The 21,811-nt window shown below is 45.5% G+C and overlaps 1 long non-coding RNA gene across 2 annotated transcripts in view; it reads right to left on the reverse strand.

Annotated features, from left to right (window-relative positions):
- Positions 1-3,667: 3,667 nt before the first annotated feature.
- Positions 3,668-21,811, reverse strand: part of LOC148137995 (uncharacterized) — a 32,886-nt gene continuing 14,742 nt past the window's right edge. The window contains exon 6 of one of the 2 annotated variants that reach the window (XR_015754105.1): positions 3,668-8,113. This is a non-coding gene — a long non-coding RNA (uncharacterized LOC148137995). The remainder of the gene's footprint in view (positions 8,114-21,811) is intronic. The other variant, XR_015754106.1, reaches the window with a different exon arrangement.

Genomic DNA, 21,811 nt, shown 5'->3' on the forward strand with positions numbered 1-21,811 from the left:
GGACAGAGATGAGGAGAAACTTCTTCACCCAGAGAGTGGTGGCTGTGTGGAATGCTCTGCCCCAGAGGGCAGTGGAGGCCCACTCTCTGGATTCATTTAAGAAAGAGTTGGATAGAGCTCTCAAAGATAGTGGAATCAAGGGTTATGGCGATATGGCAGGAACAGGATACTGATTAGGAATGATCAGCCATGATTATATTGAATGGCGGTGCAGGCTCGAAGGGCTGAATGGCCTACTCCTGCAGCTATTGTCTATTGTGTGTGTGTGTGTGGGGGGGGGGGGGGTGTAAGGGATTCACTCAGGCATCCATCCTGCTGAGACACCAGTGAATTTACTCATAACCACAAGTTGAAGGATTTTTTTTCTCTTATTCACACCAAGTAATGAACAATGGTATTGGCAGTTCATAATGTTTTTTGCATATAGAGAACTTAGTTTTGGAAATGTTCACAACATCGTTGAACATGTGCAGATTCACACTGGGTAGAGACTTTTATTTTCCTTTATTCATTCACAAGATAAGGGTGTCGCTGACCCGGCAGCATTTACTGCCCATGCCTAATTGCCCAGAGGGCAGGTATGAATCAACCCTATTGCTGTTTATATTGATATTAATCAACACGAATGTCAGACTAGATTAATTATCATCAAACTCAAATCCATTTGATATTCATATATTTACAATCAGTGTTCAATTCACCAAATGTAGCTGAAGGTAATAATCTTCAAGTGATTCGAACAGAGAATACATCTGAATACTTGTTCAGCAAATTAAAGCCTGTGGTATTTAGATAGTAATAATTTTTAAATTGACTTGAGAATAATGGAACAAGTTGATTGTTGGGTATCTGATAATCTTGTTTTAATCTGGAGTTAATTTAGGATTAGTTAACAAATGGTAGGGAATCCCAGCCCCATGGAGTGCACATCCAGTTCCATGTGGGAAAACCAGGACACTTCTTGTATCAGCGACAACCACAAGAACACGGAGGTGACACGGGAAATGTCAGGAACACCAGTTAATCTATGGTTAAAGTACTGCACTCACTCCTAGTCCCCACGTTGATGTGTTCTCACCAGAGAGAGTACAGAGGAGATTGATCAGAATGTTTCCATGATTGGAGAATGTCGGCTCTGAGGAAAGGTTGGATAAATTGGGGATGTTTTCCGAGGAGGATGAGCTGAGATTTAATTGAAGTGATAAGATGCTGAGGAATCCAGATCGAATGGCTAGGAAGGAGCTATTCATAACAGAGAGGTCAGAAACTGGAGGTTTTAGATTGAAACTAATTCTCAGAAAGAAGGGGAGTGGATGGTGGGGAGCAGGAACTCACTGATGGGGTGGTAGAGGCAGTAGTCGGCATCACATTAGAATAAAAGGACATGGATGTAACTGAAACGCTAGAACATGCAGGGCTATGGACTAAAGTCTGCAGAATGGGATCATTGCGATTTATTTGACATTTCTCCAGAATATTAAACTCAAGTCCAATTTGAGAATTTATGAATATCAGCCGACCTGAATTCAAAACGTCAGAATAAATTTGTCAGTAAGTTACAGCACAGATCGAGGCCACTTTGTCCATCCTGTATGTGTTGGCTGTAATAGAACGATCCAGGCTTTACAGCGTTCTGTACTCACCAATGACAGCAACAATTTCAGACTGTGAACTCTGTCATCTATGTTGTTATAATCTGTTTTTTCAAAGTATTTCTTTGGCAGCTGCTCACCTTGTTTCTTTCCCAGCCCTAACTCCATTCCCTGTGGCCTTGAGGGACTACCATTTCTGCTGTTTAATTTCTCCTGCCTTCCCCCGTGTGACAGAATGTCTTTTTGTCCTTGTCTCACCCCCACCTTGCTCACAACCTGTTACATTTCTGATGGTTCCCAGACATCTGTAACTATCACTGTGCCCCCTGGGTCAATGGCACGAGTTTTGAATTCTCTTCCTCCTGAGATAATCAGAAATCTTTCCAGTTACAGTTTCCCCCAGATTTTATTTTGAAAAAAAAACAGAGCATTTGTGTCAGAGTCAAGTATTTGTGAGCCTTCATCCACAATCCTGAGCACTTAGACATAATATGTGACCCTCCCACAGATGTGCAGGTTTGCTGGATTAGCCGTGCTAACATGGCCTGTAGTGTGTAGGTTAGGTGGGTTGGGCTAACCATGGTAAATGTGGGGTTATGGAGGTAGGGTCATTGCAGACTCGATGGACCGAATAGTCTCTTTGTGCACCTCAGAGATCCTGTAATTCTAATTAGTTGTGATTGTCGACACGTTTTCCTCATGCCAGGTTCATTCAGCTCAGGTACACATGCTGCCTTTGTGTTTCTGTGGGTGCTCTCTCACTCCTTTCCTTCTGTTTTACAGCAATTTCACACTGTACGTGAGGGTGAGAATGAATTTGTAAATATAAATACTCCACCCGAAACCCACACAGGTCAGGACCTGTTTCTGCTGCTGATGTCGCTCACAGGGAACAGGAAAATAAAGGTTCAGTCATACATCTTACAAGGACACAGAGGTTATAATCACCAGGAATGGCTACACAGCTTAAAACTCTATTCTCAAGAAAAAAGGACGCTGGAGAGACAACCTGGTTCAAGTAGGAAGCTTTGTGTCTGTATTTTCAGAGATTTGAGGCTGAAATCATTGGGTTTGAAGCATGTTTCATTGCCCCAGGTCATCAAAGGTGCTATCTAAATGTGCCTCTTTCTTTGTGTATTTTTGTCTGAGTTAACAATCAGATGGACAGGTCAGTCAGTGTCTGAGTGCTTTTCCAAATCCCTGATCCCAAATCTGCCTCCCCCACAATCTCAGGTGCCTCACCACTCACTGGGTCATGGAGAAACTCTGCCGTTACAATGAGAACTGCCTTTGCTGTCAGCTCTCCTCATTCTTCTGCCTAATCCCCACTTCTCTTCATTAAATCCCAGCTGCCTCTAGTCCACCCACATGGACATTTTGAAGATCATGACAGGAGATTGGATTGAAACTGAGTGTTCAATAGCCAGAATGAAAGAGGAAGAAGGAAATAAACCGGGTTTGTGGGTCTCAGGGGATACAGAATCCAGGCTGAGCCCTTTGTGGGCATTCCCGCAGTAATACGAGACAGCATTCCATGATGAGAGTTAAATCCGAGAGGCAGGAGAGGGAGCCACTGAACATTAGCAGGTTTAACTCAAACACAGGAGGTTTGTTCAGTCAGTAACAGTGTGTTAGACATGGATGTGATGTGAACAGTGAGGGGAAATGTTACCACAAGCTGCAGATGGACAACTTTCATTGGAACAGGAGGAGGCCATTCAGCCCCTCAACCCTTCTCTGCCATTCAGGATGATCATGGCTGATTTGTGGCTTAACTTGCAATTTCCAAAACCCTCCAAACTCATTAATAAACTCCTCTGCAACAGACAAGATCAATATTGAAAAACTAACCATCTGCAAATGCTGGGAAATCAGGAATAAAAACAGACATTGCTGGAAAAAGTCAGCAGATCTGGCAGCATCTGTGGAGAGTGAACCTCTGGGTTCAGTGATCAGTCAGGTGACCAGCTGCAGCTGACCATTCTGCCTTTTCTGTAACACTCTCTGGAACAGGTTCTGGTGCGAGGGGAATGAGACTGTCAATAACAACTGAGAAAATAGGAGGACGTGCTCAATCAGACTAAAACCCATTTTGGTCTTTCACTTTTAATTCAACTGCAAAAAGTATTCATTATTATTTCTGAAATAGGATAATAGACCAGAAAACAACTCTTCATGTCATTGGGTCTGGGAAACTGTTTATTCTGACCTGGTCCAACCGACATGTGAATCCAGACCCTGAATAATGTGGTTGACTCTGAACCATCTCCTGGGCAGTCAGAATGGATGACAAATGCTGCCCCAGTAAGTGATGCCGTGATCCCATGAACAAACAAAACAAATCCAATCACTGTGGTTACTTGTGAACTCACCGGTGTTTCATCAAGCTGGATATCTGAGTGAACTGCTTCCCACGCTTAGAGCAGGTGAATGGCCTCTCACTGGAGTACAGTGAGGCTGGATGGTGTACTGAACCCAATCCTACAGTGAGAGCACCTGAATGGTCTCGCACTGGTCTCCTGTGACAGGAAGAGATGATATTCACCATCCCGGGGGATACTGGGTAAAGATACCTCCAAGAGGGATCCAGTGAGAGTTGATTAGGACAAACTATTCGCATGCATGGTAGAATCAATAATGAGGAGGCACCGATGTAAAGGGATTGACAAAGGAAGCGCATGTGACATGAGACAAAACAATTTCATGCAGAGAAAGTTTATGGTCAGGAATGCACTGCCAAAAAGTGTGGTGAGTCAGGTACAATGAAGAGAATTCAATTGAACAGTTATTGGAAGAGGACGAATGGGAAGGTTTATGGGGTAAAGGTAAAGAATGGCATTCAGTGAGGTGATGAGCCCATCAGCCTCCTTTTGTCCTTGTGTGAACATTTTATTCTGAGCCCTCTAAGGAAATATCAGAGCAGGGATTGTGAAGGGGTCAGATTGAATGACGGTCTCGGTGAACAAAAGTGAGACACAGACACAGAGGGGTTTTGGGATGGATTGAATCAAATGTTATCAATTTGCATGGCCCCCAACACTACAGCAGTTACAAACGGGAGTGATCAAGAGAGTGGAATTAGAGCAGCAAATATATCTTAAACATTTATACAGCTAAAGAGGATGCTGGGTAAAGAAACCACAGTTAGTGCTGATTTCATTCCAGATATACCAGCCTGGGAGCACATCCTTCCTGTATCTGTCCTATCGAGCTCTTGAAGAATTTTGTTCATTTCAAGTGTTTCTTAGATACTCCAGAGAAGACAGTTTCATGCTCTTCAATCTCCCCTGCCAGGGAAATGCTGTCGTCAGAATTCAAGTCACTGGTGCATGTAACTGGCTGCTTCATGGACTGGAACTGGCAATTGAGACTGTAAGGTTACTGTATAAAATATCTTCAATTGTATTGCCAGATGCATGATGGGGCTTTAAGAAAAAAATACAACTCAAGGGCATTGAGTGTCAGAGCACTTCCTGTTGTGGGACATCCTGTTCTGGCACAATTTATTGATAGCTGTTAGAATTGACCTGCACTGGCTCCGTAGAAGTGGTCAGACCATTATAACTGTCATTGGAGCAGGTAATAAATTTCTCATGGGTTAAAACTTTTAAATGAAAGAATAGGTGTAGGTTCTTCTGGTAAAGTGTGCAAAGTTATTCAAAATGGTCCTAATTTACTTTCAGAAACAAGTGAGAGAAAGGCACATTACTGAGGTCATTGCATTAGTCCAAATTTATAAGTTCAGGAGAACTGATGGGAAAACTGGTTTTGGGAGTTGTAGTAATGATAGGGAAAAATTGTTTTACAGAGAGTGAGAGTTCCCAGATGGGAAACATTAACATCACATCAACTGCAGAGTCATCCAATTCTGCAGGTCCTGATCCTTATCGTTAATAAGGAAGGGGAAAGCAGCATTCCCAGCCCAGAGAAATCATTCCCATGTTTCACATGTGGTCGAATATATAACCAGTCATGTGATCTGGGAAGACACCATTATGACTGGACCAGGGCGAGGGTATGCAAACATGGGGATTGTGGGAAGGAATTTACCTACCCTCCCAGTAAGACACTCACCGACACAGTCACACTGCAAAGAGGCTGCTCACCTGCCTCATGTATGGGAAAGGGTTTACTCGATCCTACAATCTGCTAAGGCACCAGAGATGGCACAGTGGATTTAGACCCTGCACCTACTCAATGTGTGAGAAAGTATTCATTCAAATCTCCCACCCGCAGAGACATCAGTGCATTCCCATCGGGGAGAGCTCATTCACCTGCTCAGTGTGTGGGAAAGGATTCACTCAGTGACCTGCTGAAACACCAGCAAGCTCACTCTGGGGAAAGGCCATTCACTTGCTCCCAGCGTGGGGAGAGATTCACTCAAATGTACCAGCTGCTGAGTCCCCAGTGAGCCCACGCGGAGGAGAGGCCATTCAGATGCTCAGTGTGTGAGGGGGATTCAGTGATTCATCCTGCCCCCTGAGACCCCAGCGAGCCCACACAGGGGGAGAGGCCATTCAGATGGTCAGTGTGTGAGGGGGATTCAGTGATTCATCCTGCCCCCTGAGACCCCAGCGAGCCCACACAGGGGAGAGGCCATTCAGATGGATGTGTGTGAGAGATGACAGTGATTCATCCTGCCCCCTGAGACCCCAGCAAGCTCATACAGGGGAGAGGCCATTCAGATGGTCAGTGTATGAAAAGGGATTCAGTGATTCACCTTGCCCCCTTAGACCCCAGTGAACCCACACAGGGGGAGAGGCCATTCAGATGCTCAGTGCGTGAGAAGGGATTCAGTGATTCATCCTGCCCCTGAACCCCAGTGAGCCCACAGACGGGGAGAGGCCATTCAGATGCTCAGTGTGTGAGAAGGGATTCAAAGATTCATCCTGCCCTGAGACCCCAGTGAACCCATACAAGGGGAGAGGCCATTCAGATGCTCAGTGCGTGAGAAGGGATTCAGTGATTCATCCTGCCCCTGAGACCCCAGTGAGCCCACAGAGGGGGAGAGGCCATTCAGATGCTCAGTGTGTGAGAAGGGATTCAAAGATTCATCCTGCCCCAAGACCCCAGTGAGCCCACACAGAGGAGAGGCCATTCAGATGCTCGGTGTGTGGGAAGGGATTCAGTGATTCATCCCACCCCCTGAGACCCCAGCGGGTTCACACTGGATATGAAGCATTCACCTCTTTGTGTGACAAGGGATTTGCTGAGTTTTCAACGCAACTGAGTCTAGTAAGTGGTCATCCACCTGCTCCATGTGGGGTAGAGTTCACACATCACTGCTGGACTCTGATTCTGATATTACTGTCCATCAGAGTCAGGACTGGACATTGTACATGATGACACTGCTGGAGTACTGATGTTGTGATTTTTAATCACATTAACTGGGCTGGAGTTGACAGAATTTATATTGCCACTTTCTGAACCCCAGGGTGTCTCTCTGGGCAGTTAGTCTCCACAAACAGCAATGTGACAATAAGCAATGATCATCTATTTCGATTTAAATTATGATCGTAGCACGGCTGCTTCACAGCACCACGTACAAGGTTGGAGACCAGCCTTGGTCAATGTGGAGTTCCCACATTCTCCCCATGATAATGTGGTCCCCTCCAGGTGCTCTGGTTTCCTCCCACAGCCCAAAGATATGCAGGTTAGGCGGACCAGTCGTGCTGAATTGTCCACAGTGTCCAGGATTGTGCAGACTAGGTGGACCAGCCATGGGAAATTCAGTGTTACAGTGATAGAGTGCTCTGGGCGTGATGTTCTTCAGACGGTCGGTGGGGCTTGATTGGCCAATGCTCTCCTTCCACACTGTCGGGATTCTATTCTATGATTGAGGATAAAGGCTACACAGCAAGGTGTCCTTGGAGAAGGAGCATGTGGTGTGCATCAATGCTCTTGATGCCTTCAGATAGAGGTAGGCACCACAGGGGATACAGTGCTTTATCTCTGTCGCTGCTCCCTCACCCCCAACTCTCCTTTGATTTAGTCCCTTCTCACTCTGTCACTTGCAATGGTTTGCTTTGCCCGTCATGGGCCTTGTTTATAAATATTCAATTGGTTACACGGGTGGTTTACTGCGGCTGATTAACCAAAAGCAAAATGGCTTAATGTTGATTTTGATGGTGGGAAGGTTGCAGTGCGGTTGTAGGCGGGGGAAATGTGATGGTGCTGCCTCCTGGAGGATGCACCACTCAGTGTCCCTCTTCATCCTGTATTAACATCAACCGGGATTCAGCAACTAGAGATAGAACCCATTTCCAGGATATGGGGATCACTGGCTCAGCCAGCATTTAGTCCCCATCTCTAGTTACCCTTGAGAAGATGGTAGTGAGCTGCTGTCTCATACCATTCACAGTCCATTTGGTGCAGAGAGACCGACAATGCTGGGATGGAGAGTGTTGCAGGATTTTGGCCGAGTGAGTCTCTATCTTTGGATCTTCAAATGCTGGTTAACTTAATCACGATCTGCACATGATTTTGAGATTTCAGTCTGCAAATCTTCACCATCTAGCACCCTGTATAAAGGAATATGTACAGGTTAGAAATTCAGAACAGACAATTCTAGTTGCTCTGGAATATTTTTCCCCTTTCTTCCCCAAAAGCTGTAACCCTCCAGCCCACTTACTCTCTCCCACCATTCTGACTCTGCTGCCCCCTAATGTACCCCTAATGTACATTCTCATGGAGTTACTGATAAACAGATCCATGCCACCACTTCTCATCCCTGGTTAGACTCTGCACCCTTTCTGAGTTCACTTCCTTTCCCTTCAGTTGCTGCAAGTCAGTAATGTAACTGCAGAATGAGACAAAAGGAAACAGAAAGGGAGGTGGCAGATCCTGGACAGAAGAAACTTCAGTCTGGGAGAATGGGGCAGATCCTTCTTTGTTTCCCATTAGTTGATTCCCAACATTACAATGAATTGGGGATAGAGAATGGTCCTCCATGGGTGTGGTGACACTTTGATCCCCCAACAGATCAATACTATAAGCAGATACATTCCTCCTCCAGCCAATCACAGTGTGAAATACTTTCTACAAAGTATACTTACCCAAAGCACATGCTCCAAAACCTGCCCACATTCTGTACATGTACAGTGCCGGGTTTCCCCACACACGTGTGGGCCCTGCTTCACGGACTGTGGGAGTTGTAGTCCCCATGAAGCCACTGGAACCCTGTCTCTGGAAAGTGATTGAAAAGTGTAGGCTGGAGGGTGTTGTGTATAGGATCCCCATTCAGACACACAGAACATATGGACTGTCACTGGGTTTTACTGATACATCTGCTTCCACAACCTGATTATCTGATATAAGGAATATAGACTCAGCCAACTGGGGTGTGGGGTAGTTAATAGGAGATGATTTTAAGCAGAGTTGGATCAATGGTTAGCATTGCTGACTCTCAGCGTCAGGGACCTGGATTTGGTTCCAACCTTAGGCGACTGTGTGGAGTTTACACGTTCTCCCTGTGTCTGTGCGAGTTTCCTTTGGGTGCTCCAGTTTCATCTCTTAGTCCAAAGATGTGCAGTTTAAGTGGATTGGCGATGCTAAATTCCCACAGTGACCATGCCTGTGCAGGTTAAGCCATTAACCATGGGAAACACAGGGAATGGGTGAGTCTGAATGGGATGCTCATTATAGGGTTGGTGTGGACTCCATGGACGAATACCCTGTTTCTGCACTGTAGGGAATCTATTCTATTCTCATGAAGAAGAATGTACCTATCTCAATGTACTGTGAATCTGTGGAATTGCCTATTCAAAATGCAGTGGTTGCCAGGACAATGAGCAAATTTACTGAAGAGATGCAGATGTTAAATTTGCAATGAGATGAAGGGCGAGAGAGGGAGCAGGTGGGAAAAATCCAGCTGAGACCGAGGTGAGCTCAATCATCATGGTCTTAAATGGTGGAGCTGGTTCGAAGGGCTGCATTGCCTCTCCTGGGCCCAGGGCTTATCTTTTTACGGTAATAACTGGAAAGCTGAATCCAAAACTCACTACCTTCACCAAAGGAGATTTTCGGAAAAAGCAGGATAGTCAGGTGGATTAGATAGTGAGGAAGCATGTGGGAGATAATGATTTTGCAATTTTAAATTGAGGTGAGTTAAAAATCACACAATAGGTTATAGTCCAACAGGTTTAATTGGATCATGATGAAGGAGAGACACTCCGAAATCTAGTGTGCTTCCAATTTAACCTGAGGGACTATAACCTGGCGTTGTGTGATTTTAAAAATTTTGTACACCCCAGTCCAACACCGGCATCTCCAAATCATGTGAATGGAGGGGAGACAGTGATTTATGGTTTTAGACTGTGCAGTACATTCACACTGTCCAGAATACTCTGTTGTGAATATCTATCCTGTACTTTATTACTAAGCCAAGTTCTCTGACAATGAAAACCAAAATACCCAGGTAACATCGCCTCACCTCATAATCTGATAAAAGACTTGTGATAAGTATGATTGAATTTAGAATACAGTTGGAAAGCGGGAAGATTAAATCCAATCCCAAGATCCTGTGCTTAAACAAAGGAGACTACAATAGGATGAGGCAGGAGTTGGCTAATGTAGACTGGAAGCAAAGACTTTAGGGTGGGACAGTTGACAGACAGTGGAGGAATATCAAAACAATTTTCAAACTGCTCAGCAAAAGTATATATCAGTGAAAACAAAGGACTGTAGGAAAAGAAGTAATCTGTCATGGGTGGCTAAGGAAATAAGGGAGTTTATCAAATTGAAATAGAAAGCATACAAATTGGCAAAGACCAAGGAGAATCTAGGAGACTAGAAAAACTTTAAAGATCCACAGAAAGCTAGATGGGATTGAGTAACTATCCCCAGGCCAGAATAGCAGTTTACACTGCTAGAGGGAAACCTATTATGTGGGGAACATATGGCCTCTGTAATTGTTGAAGGACTTAACTGTTACCATAGAGATAATCCTGATCAAGTTCAAACTCACAGCACACTGCAAAAGCTTATAGTCCAACAGGTTTATTTGGAAGTACAACTTGGTGATGTGTGGTTTTTAAACTTTGCCTACCCCAGTCCAACACCAGTTCTTCAACATCAGTATGCTGACAGACAGCCCCACTGAAACTGAAGTGCCTGTCAGATACCTGACTGAGCCACAGGGGTGTGGGGGAGGGGTATGTGGTTTAACCACAAAGTGTTGAGCTGAACTCGACTTTTTAACTGCCGTTGCTATGGAAATAATATTGAGAGACAGCCTCCATTCAAAACCACAAAGGTATAAGAATGGGAGTGGCACGTCGGACAGGCGGGGGGGTTACCTGATGCTGCCTGGAGGTGTTTTGCATGTACACTATCAAGGTACCTGCCATGTCTCATCAATAAAGACTCAAAGAAGACCTCTCAGAGTTCTGCACCTAATTATTCCTATCCAGCAGGGTTCAGGAATATGAGTACACAGCAGTCAGTCTTCACAGTGGAGGATATGAAGAACATGCCAGTCATTGATAAAGAGACAAAGGAAGGTGAGGAGCAAGAAACAACCATCATCACAAAAGTGTTAGAACTGGGCAAGCTAATGGAGCTAAAGGTGGACACGTCTCCTTGCTCAGATGAAATACATCCCAGGGTGCTACCAGAGATAGCAGGAGAAATAGCAAATATACTTGGAGTCAGAGCATCCTATAGCAGAGGCTGGCCCTTTGGCCCAAACTGTCCCATGCCCGCCAAAATGCCCATCACGTGAACCACATTTTCCTGCACTTGGCCCATCTGCTTCTGACCCTTTGCTATCCATGCATTTGTCCAAATATTTTTTACATGTTATTAATGTACCCACCTCAACCACTTCCACTGGCAGCTCAGTCCATATACATACCACCCTCTGTGTAAAACAGTTGCTCCTCAGGTTCCCTTTCATTCTTTCTCCTATAACCTTAAACTGATGCCCTCCAGTCCTTGATTCCCTGGGCAAAAGACTGAGTGCATTCACCTTACCCATGCCTCTCATTGTCTTATACACTTCGAGAAAAGATTCCCCCCCCCCCCTGTTTCCTCTGCTCTAAACAAAAAAAAAATCCTTGCTTGTCCAACCTCTTCCTATAACTCAGACCCCTGAGCCCTGGCAAAAATCCTTGTAAATTTCTTCTGCACTTTTTCCCGTTTAATAACTGAAACCTACATTAAATTCATCACATTTCCACTATTTCCCAAAGGCGCTGGAACCGACGTGACAACGCCAATGGATTACAAGCCATGATCGATAATTAACTCCTTTACAACAATCCCGTTTTCATCGTTTGTTCCATGGTGCAGGTATCCTGGTCTCTTTCTGGTTGCATGGTTAATTAAAACCTTGTCCTCATACAAAACAAATCTGTAGCTTAATTGTTCCTGGAAAATGTGCCATGTTTTTCAGACTTTTAAAAATAAACAAAATCTCTCTCCACAGTCACCACGATAACATGGACTTGGCTGTGTCTCAGTATTTTTTTCCAGTCACAGTGATATTTGAAATATTCACCCACGGACAGAATACACACCTTTCCTTCCACATGAAAAGGTCAATGATATCCAGATCGGCACGGATCAAGTAACTATCAAAACTGAACATGAAGTTCAATTTGAATTTCTCATCCGCAAATCCACCATTTCAGTGCCGTACAGAGAAAACAAGATCTTTATAAGACAATGATAGTATTAAATTGTAGTTTCCTTGTTGCCCCAAAGCTTTAAATCTCAGTCTCACAATTTCTCTCTCGTTAACTGAAGACCAAACCAATCTCCTCACTCCTTTCCTCCACACCCAGTTCTCACACTCTCTCTCCTCTCCTTGGATTCAGCTTCCTAGCTCCTGCCTGCAGGCTAAGAACCAAAAAAAAGGGGGTGGCACGATGGCACTGCTGCCCCAAAGCATTAGGGTCCCAGGTTCGATTCCAGCCTTGGGTGACTGTCTGTGTGGAGTTTGCACATTCTCCCCGTGTCTGCGTGGGTTTCCTCCGGGTGCTGCGGTTTCCTCCCACAATCCAAAGATGCTCAAGTCAGGTGAATCGGCCTTGGGAAATGGGTGGGTTACTCTTCCGACGGTCAGTGTGGACTGGTTGGGCCGAAGGGCCTGTTGCCACACTGTAGGAAATCTAATCTAATCAAGTCTATTACTCTGAATCAGAGCCTCCTGGGTGTTGGTGAATCCTCCTCCCACCTCCCAGGGTTTCCTTCCTGGTCAGACCCAAACTGATTTTTTTTTCCCAATCTGGAATCTCTTATTTATTTTCCCCACACCGACCCTCTGATAAGAACCATCCTGCACACACTGGCCAAATCATATCTGGTTGAACTAAAATGAACCAAATTAGAACTTTAATTGCAGGCCCATCCTTGATCCTTTCCATAACATTCCTGAATCTTCACACGAGTTCTGATAACTTTCTGCAAAATGCTCACCCCACTGATACGCCGACCACTTGTCACGATACCAGGGCTGGGACCATTCCCCTCGGTCCTGTTCCCAGAGGAGGAAAGGAGTGCGCTGCCAAATGACAGATTAATCCCACACACCCACAGCCTCCCTGGCACTGACCCGCCCTGCACATACGCCAACAATTGGCCAGCACTGCGCCCGTGCACTGGTTGCCCCTCCTACAGAGCATGCTCCAGATCACACAGGACCCTGGGTGATTGACAGCAGTTGCTGCCCAATAGGGTGGAGGGGGCGGGGCTAGAGGACTGGAGTACTGGGACAATAGGATGGTAAACAATGAATGAATGTGGAGGACACTGTGGGGATGGGCAGCTCAGTGAGGGACAGGAGCAGTGCAGCAACAGGAGGGGATCCTGGACAAACTGAGCAATGGGAGAGTCTGACAGGAGAGAAACTACAGGAAGGTTCTATTTGGAGGCTCAGGCAGGGACAGCTGGAAGCTTGGGCATGTTTTCCAAACAGCCTCTTCAAAGATGCTGTTACTCAACTTTGAACCCAAACCTCGTGGTTCAGAGGTAAGGACACTACCACTATTTCCTGGTGGGCTAATGGAATGAAGGGAAGATTTTCTCTATTTCACTCACATGGAAACTGGATGAGCTCCTCCCACTTACTGTCTACGGTGGGGTTGGAGGAGACAAGCAGAACGGAAGGGACTGCCTTTCAAAAGGAACTAACCGGCATTGGTGTTATTAACAAGACTCAATACACAGTCACTAACACAAAGCTGGTGTACGTGAACTTTATCCAGAATATTAACACCTATAATTGTGTGACGCAGACCCCAATGTACAGTTAAGTCGGGGATATTAATAACTGCTTTGAGTGTGAGAAATCACCTCTCATGAACATGAGTCAATTTTTTAGAAGAAGTAACAAAGAGGATTGATGAGGGCAAAGCGGTGTAAACGATCTACATGGATTTCAGTAAGGTGTTCAACAAGGTTCCCCATGGGAGACTGGTTAGCAAGGTTAGATCTCAAGGAAGATAGAGAAAACTAGCCATTTGGATACAAAACTGGCTCAAAGGTAGAAGACAGAGGGTGGTGGTGGAAGGTTGCTTTTCAGATTGGAGACCTGTGACCAGTGGGGTGTCACAAAGTATTGGCGCTGGATCCACTAATTTTCATCATTTATATAAATGATTTGGATGTGAATATAGGAAGTATTGTTAGTAAGATGACACCAAAATTGCAGGTGTAGTGGACAGTGAAGAGGATTACCTCAGATTACAACAGGATCTTGATCAGAGGGTCGAATGTGCTGAGGACTGGCAGAAAGAGTTTAATTTAGATAAATGTGAGGTGCTGCATATTGGAAAAGCAAATATTAGCAGGGTGTATACACTTAATGGTAAGGTCCTCGGGAGTGCTCCTGAACAAAGAGACCTTGGAATGCAGGTTCATAGCTCCATGAAAGCAGAATCGCAGGTAGATAGGATAGTGAAGTAGGTGTTTAGTATGCTTTCCTTTATCGGTCAAAGCACTGAGTATAGGAGTTGGGAGGTCATATTGCGGCTCTACAGGACATTGGTTAGGTCAATCTTGGAATATTGCATGCAATTCTGGTCTCCTTCCTATCAAAACAATATTGTGAAACGTGAAAGGGGTCAGAAAAGAATTACAAGCATGTTGCCAGGGTTGGAGGATTTGAGCTACAGGGAGAGGCTGAATACACTGTTTTCCCTGGAGCATTAGATGCTGATGGGTGACCTTATAGAGGTTTATAAAATCAGTAGGGGCATGGATAGAGTAAATACACAAGGTCTTTTCCCTGTGGTGGGGAGGAGGCACGAGGGGTGTGGGCGACCGAGGCGGGGGGAGAAACCGAGAGGCGAGAGAGACAGTTATTTTATAGATCTGCAACACAACCTTGCTCCTGTTTTTCCCCTGTCCCCTTCAATCCCTCTGAAGGGCTCAGAACAAGTGCACAGTCCCTGGAAAATGGAGCTTCAGGGTGGTCAAGTGCTGAAGGTTGCATTTGGGACACTGACCTTTATTGGTCTGTGCACTTATCAATAAAGGGACCTGGGTTCAATTCCACTGTTTGGATTCATGTCTGTGGCCACAGACACGCCTGTCTACTGGATCCCCTGTCACGACAGCTATGCCATTCTCCCTCCTCCTGTTCTGTGCAGTGGAGCAGTGTCATGAACCTGGCTGTTGCTGATTTCCCCTGAGAGGCCACCCCACCTGTTGCCCCCTTTATAGAATTCCAAGTGGTGCATAGTATCTGTATGAGAAGGGAATAACCGCTGGGGAGTCCTGCATTTCCTTCCTGAGCCTTTTACTTGATCTGATGGTCACACATTCCCTTTCTGCCTGTGTAACTCTCACCTGCAGTGTGACTAACTCATTAACCATGCTGTCCATAACATTCTCAGTATTGCTCCACAGTGAGTCCACTCTCAGTTCCAGGTCTGAAAAACAGTTTCTCAGTAGCGACAGGTGGGCACACTGCCTGCACACATAGCCGTAAGGGACACTGGAAGCATCCCTTATGTCCCACATTGTGCGAGAGGAGCACACCACAGATCTGAGGGCTCTTGTAACAACATCTCACTACATTCATCTAGTTACTCCCACTAAGAGAATTTAAATGAGTGAGCAACCTTCCTTCACTTCAAACATGCCCATTATAATAAAAAAAATCTTTAGTTAAGCTGATATGTCGTACTTTTAAAAACTTAAATACGCCGCAGGTATCACTGACAAGTTGGCTATTCCCATTGGGACTGTGAATTTCTGAATAGCCTGAAGTAAAACGGAGTTTCAGCTTCACATTCTCCCTGTCTCATCTCACTCTGTTTACATCCAACTCCAAAACACTCTCATTGATCCAAGCAGCCCTCACAGTGCAGCCGTGTCATTTTCATTGTCTGCTCACACTGACACTGCCCTCAGCCTCCTGTACTGTTCCAATGCATCTCAATGGGAGCTCAGGAACAGCATCTCATCTTTCACTTCAGCCCTTTGGAACCTCAGAGTCAAAATGGACTTCAGCAGTTTCTGAATGAACAGACAGTTGTCAGAATCTGGAACATCCCACCTGAAATGGTGCTGGAATTTGAGTCCACAAGGAATTTCAATGAGAAATTTGCAGAGAATTGGAAGTCGGGAATTTACAGATTAACATTATAAAGTGGATGATTGAGACTAAATCTGACAGTTCTTGCAAAGAGATGAGGTGTAATATGGATAAATCTGTGCTCTCTCTCAGGCCAATACCTCCTTCCACAGCTGCAGGACCAAGAATTAAACACATACCCAAAGGGTGATGCAACCATGAACCTGAACATCGTTCTGCTTTTGGCTTGACAAAAATATTGAAGATATTTTCTCACAGACAGAACAGACAAACTTTCTCCTTTCACAGTTAAATGCCAATGATATTCAGATCCTGATGACTCTGTGGACTGTAGAAACTTGCTTTTGAGATCCCAGTCTCAATTATTCTCAATTAATATCCTATATAATGAATTCACAAAACAAAGCTCATAGTCAGTGCAAGATGAATAGTGAAGGCAAACACTTCTTTTGGTAGGTGTTGGATGCTCCTCTTCAAATCGCACCGCCCCCACCCAGGAAGAGGACATGTGCATGCTCCTTGCTGTACCTTGGCCCCAGATAAAGATGGCAGCCATAACCCAGCACCTCTCACTGCCTGAGGCCCAAGCCATCTTCCCCTTTGCTGCAAACGTGGGACCAAGAGTTTCTAATTCAGAGTAACGACCTGCACAGAGTGTAATTAAACCTTCCCAGTCTACACTGATACATTTCATCCAGTTTCTGCTGCCACTCCCCCCTTTCCCGTTTCCTCCTCCTGCACACACCAAGGGTCATCACGAGTCCAGTGACCCTTCCTCAGAACCGATGGCAGCTGGGAAAATTAGAATCCCCACAGGAAACAGGCCCTTCGGCCCAACAATTCCACACCCACCCAGACCCATTCCCCTACCCTATTACTCACCATTTCCCCGGACTAATGCACATCCCTGAACACTATGGGAAATTTGGCTGGGCCAATTCTCCTAACCTGCACATCTTTGGACTATAGGAGATAGGGGTTAAAGAGTAAATAATAGGTGGGGACAGATCCCAAAGAGAGATTGGAACGTTTGGAAAGACAGAAGAGTGGATAACGATCCGGCTGGGAGGGCGGAAAGCTGTTAATGGAGGAGGCAGGAACCTGACAGCATCTCAGTAGCGGTGGTGAAATGGCGGCTGATGATCTTCGTTCTGTTGCAAAAAAAAAACCCGGATCATCCAGTTGCCCCCCACCTTAACACACAAGGCTGTTCCCAGGCCAACATCTCTGTCTCATGCTTACTGCGGTGTTCCAGTGAAGCTTGATGCAAGCTGGGAGAACACTTCAGAACATACCAAATGGCCTCCGATTTCAAGGACTGCAATTTCCCCTCCCGTGTATCTCCTCCACTTCCCCCACCAATGCCCTTGGCACCCACACCTCCAACTGCAACAAGGATGGAATCCCCCTAGTCCTCACCTTCCACCCAGGTACAATGCATCATCGTCTGCCATTTCCACCAACTACAATCAAATCTCACCACCAGAGACATATTTCCCTTCCCACCCCTCCCACATCCAACCGAGATTTTCCTGCACATCCAAACACCTCACCTTTTGTGTCCTTTGCTCTCGATGTGGTCTCCTCTACAGTGAGGAGTCAGGATGCCAACTTGTGGAACATTTCAGGGAACATGCACCAACCAACCCCACCGCCCTGTGGCCAACCACTTCAGCTACCCCCCTCTGCCGCCACGCTGTCAAGGACAGGCAATTCCTGGGTGTCATCCACTCCCAAATCCGAGCCACCCAACGCCTGGAGGAAGAACACCTCATCTTCCACCTTGGGACCTTTCAACCACATCGCATCAAGGTTTCCTCATCTCCTCTCCCCCACCTCATCACAGATTCAACCCTCCAACTCGGCACTGGCCTCTTGAACTGTCCCACCTGTCCATCATCGTTCCCAATTATCCATTCCACCCTCTCACCACTACCCCATCTACTGGATTAGTGGTGCTGGAAGAGCACAACAGTTCAGGCAGCATTCAAGGAGCTTTGAAATCGACGTTTCGGGCAAAAAACCTTCATCAGGAAGGGTTTTTGCCCGAAACGCCGATTTCAAAGCTCCTTGGATGCTGCCTGAACTGCTGTGCTCTTCCAGCACCACTAATCCAGAATCTGGTTTCCAGCATCTGCAGTCATTGTTTTTACTACCCCATCTACATCTACCTAGTCTCTTCCTAGCTCCCTTCCTCCCAACCCCACACACACCTCCCTATTTATCTCTCAGCCCGCTTCCCCCACTCCCACATTTCTGATGAAGTGCTTATATGCCCAATATGTCGATTCTCCTGTTCTTTGGATGCTGCCTGAATTGCTGTGTTTTTCCAGCGCCACACTTTAACACAAGCTGGAAGAACAACACCTCATCTCCCACTCGGGGACCCTGCAATCCTCTGGCTTCAACATCAAATTCAATAATTTTAGGTCCTGAACTCTCCCACGTTCTAGTTTCTTTGTCCCCTACCCCACATACCAGGCCTTGGTATTACATAGCCTGTTATTACACACTACCTATGGATAACCACTAACAGTCCCCATAAACAGCTATTTACCCTCCCCCAGCCAGGTTGATATCCACTCCTTTGTCCAACTGCTCCGATCTCTCTCTCTTTGGACTTTATCCCCACCTATCATTTACTCCTTAACCTCTACCTTCTGCATAGTTTTTTCTCAGTAATATCAGTACCTGAGGAAGCGTCACCGGATCCAAAATGCGAACTGATTTCTCTTCACAGATGCTGTCAGATCTGTGGAGCTTTTCCAGTACCTTGAGGTTGTTGTGTGTGATTTACAGCATCCGCAGTTCTTTTGGTTTTAATTTACCCCAAGTATTTCTTTCAGGTCCAGCAGACTGAAACAGTGTTTATCAACCCTCCCAGTCCACACTAACTCCATCTCTCTCCCAGTCCCTTCACACTCATTGAGACCCCTCCCCCCCCCCCCCTCACAGTGACACTGCACCTGCAAAGCTCATGGTCAGGTATTGGCCCGCTGGACCCAGCCCTCATTCACTTCTATAGGCTGGAGGATCACGCCACATGTCCTATTGGTCTGAAGCTGTGTCAATCAGCCAGGCTCCATTGTGACATAAGTGGTGGGATCCTCCCAGGTGCATCAGAGGCTGAGGGGTGACCTCAAAGGTTTATTAAATAATGAGGGGCATGGGTAGGATAAATAGACAAGGTCTCTTCCCTGGGATGGAGGAGTCCAGAGCGAGAGGGCATAGGTTTAAGATGAGAAGGGAAAGATTTAAAATGGATCTGAGGGGCAATTCCTTTCACACTGGAGTTGGTGCGTGGATGGAATCTTCTCTCGGGATGTGGAGGAGGTTGGTACAATTATACCATTTGGCATCTGGTTGGGTATATGAATAGTAAGAGATTAGAGAGATATGTGCCAAGTGTTGGCAAATGGGACTAGATTAGGTTGGGATATCTGGTCAGCATAGACCAGTTTAACCAAAGAGTGTGTTTTCATGCTGTACATGTCTATGGCTCTGCCCTGTGATGAGCTTCATAATTCACAGTGAATGGGACAGTATCTCAGAGCACAGGGGCTGGGGGCTATTCAGCCCAATGGGGCTGTACACTCTCCCTCTGGAGATGGTGCCAGTCAGTCCCAACTCACCTTCCATTTGGACATAGCCCTCCAAATCCTTCCTTTAAAAAAGGAAAATTGCAAATTTGTTTTGACAACAACAACTGAATCTGCATCCAGCTGTCAATCAAACTGTTCCAGATGCTCAGAACTTACTGAGTAAAATAATCTTCACGTTTTTACCCTGCATTATTTGCCAGTTACCTGAAAGTAGTTCATAAAAATTGTGACAATGTTAATAATTTCTCATGCTGTCTCTGTAAATTAAATTTCCTGGAAACAATTCTGCTCCTCGTTGAAATCACTGCTTAACCTTCTCAGCTCCAAGGAGAATTTTCTGACCTTCTGCTAACTCTCCATAAAATAGAAACCGATCTTAATTTTAAATTTTTAGTGTCATAGAAATGTACAGCACAGAAACAGACCCCTTGGTCCAACTTGTCCATGCCCACCAGATATCCTAAATTAATCTCATCCCATTTGCCAGGACTTGGCTCATATCCTTCTCAATCATGCCTGATCACATATCCAATCAGATGCCTTTTAAATGTTTCAATTGTACCAGCCTCCACACTTTCTCTGGCAGCTCATTCCATACACATACCATGTTCAGCTTGAAAACATTGCCCCTCACATCGCTTTTAAATCTTTTCCCTCACACCTTAAGCCTGTGCTCTCTGGTTTTGGACCCACCGAATGTGGGAAAAAGACCCTGGCTGTTCACCCTAACCATGTCTCTCACGAGTGTATCAACCACTGAGGTCACCTCTCAGCATCCCATGCCCCAGGGAAAACAGCCCCAGCCAATTCAGCCTCTCCCTATATCTCAAACTCTCAACCCTGGCAACATCTTTGTGCATCTTTTCTGAATCATTTCAAGTTTCACAACATCATTCCTATAGCGGGGAGACCAGGACTGAAAGCAGAATTCGAGAAGTAGCTGAATCAATGCCCTGTACAGCCCCAAAATAATGTCGCAACTCCTATACTCAATACAAAACACCCTCTTCACTAGCCTACCTAAGATTCCACTTTCAAGGAAGTGTGAACCTGCATTCCAAGGTCTCTTTGTTCAGCAACACTCCCCAGGACCTCCTCATTAAGTGTACAAGCCCTGGTCTAATTTGCTTTTCCAAAATGCAGAACCTCATATTTATCCAAATTAAACCCATCTGCCCCTCCTTAGCCCATTTGATTGAAGTCCCATTGTACTGAGGTAAACTTCTTCACTGTCAATTTCACCTCCAATTTTGGTGTCTAGTGTAAACCTACTAACCATACCTCGTATATTCACCTAGAAATCATTGATATAAATGACAAAAAGCAGTGGACCCAGCACCCATCCTGACAGCATATTTCTCACACAGTTGTTGGGTTGGGTAAGTTGTTGGCATGGACGGTACGGACTGAAGGGTCTGTTTCCATGTTATACATCTCCATACCTTCTAGACAATTCTGTTTCTAAATATCTAGTCCTCCCTGTATTCTACAGTCTCAAACTGGCTAAGCAGTCTGTTATGTAGAACCTTGTGTCTTCCTAGAGTCCAAGTTAGTGACTTCCATCTACAAAGCCATGCTGCCTCTCCCTCATCACTTCTTGCCTTTCCGATTACATGTAAATCATGTCCCTGAGAATCACATCCAACAACTTCTCTGCCACTGATTTCAGGCTCATTGGTCTATTGTTCCCTGGCCTTTCCTTCCCACCTTTCTCAAATAATTGCGCCCATCTTCCAGCACCTCACCTGTGACTATCAATGACACAAATATCTCAGCAAGGGGTCCAGCAAACACTTCCCTAGATTCCCACAAAGTTCTGGGTTACACCTGAGCAGGTCCCAGGGATTTATCCACCTTGCTACTATTTAAGATATCCAGAACCCCCTCCTCTGTAATATGGATACTTATCACGTTATCACAATTTATTTCTCCAAACACTCTAGCTGCCACATCCTCTTTCAGTAAAAGAATCTCATATAGAATCTCTGCCACCTCCTGCGGTTCCACAGACAGCCTTGATAATTTTTGCGGGTACCTATTCTCTGCCTGGTTACTTGTTTGTCCTTAGTGCATTT

This window comes from Chiloscyllium plagiosum, unplaced genomic scaffold, assembly GCF_037043375.1.
Source record: "Chiloscyllium plagiosum isolate Xiang-an unplaced genomic scaffold, Cpla_swu_hap1 HiC_scaffold_42, whole genome shotgun sequence".
Taxonomy (NCBI): Eukaryota; Metazoa; Chordata; class Chondrichthyes; order Orectolobiformes; family Hemiscylliidae; genus Chiloscyllium; species Chiloscyllium plagiosum.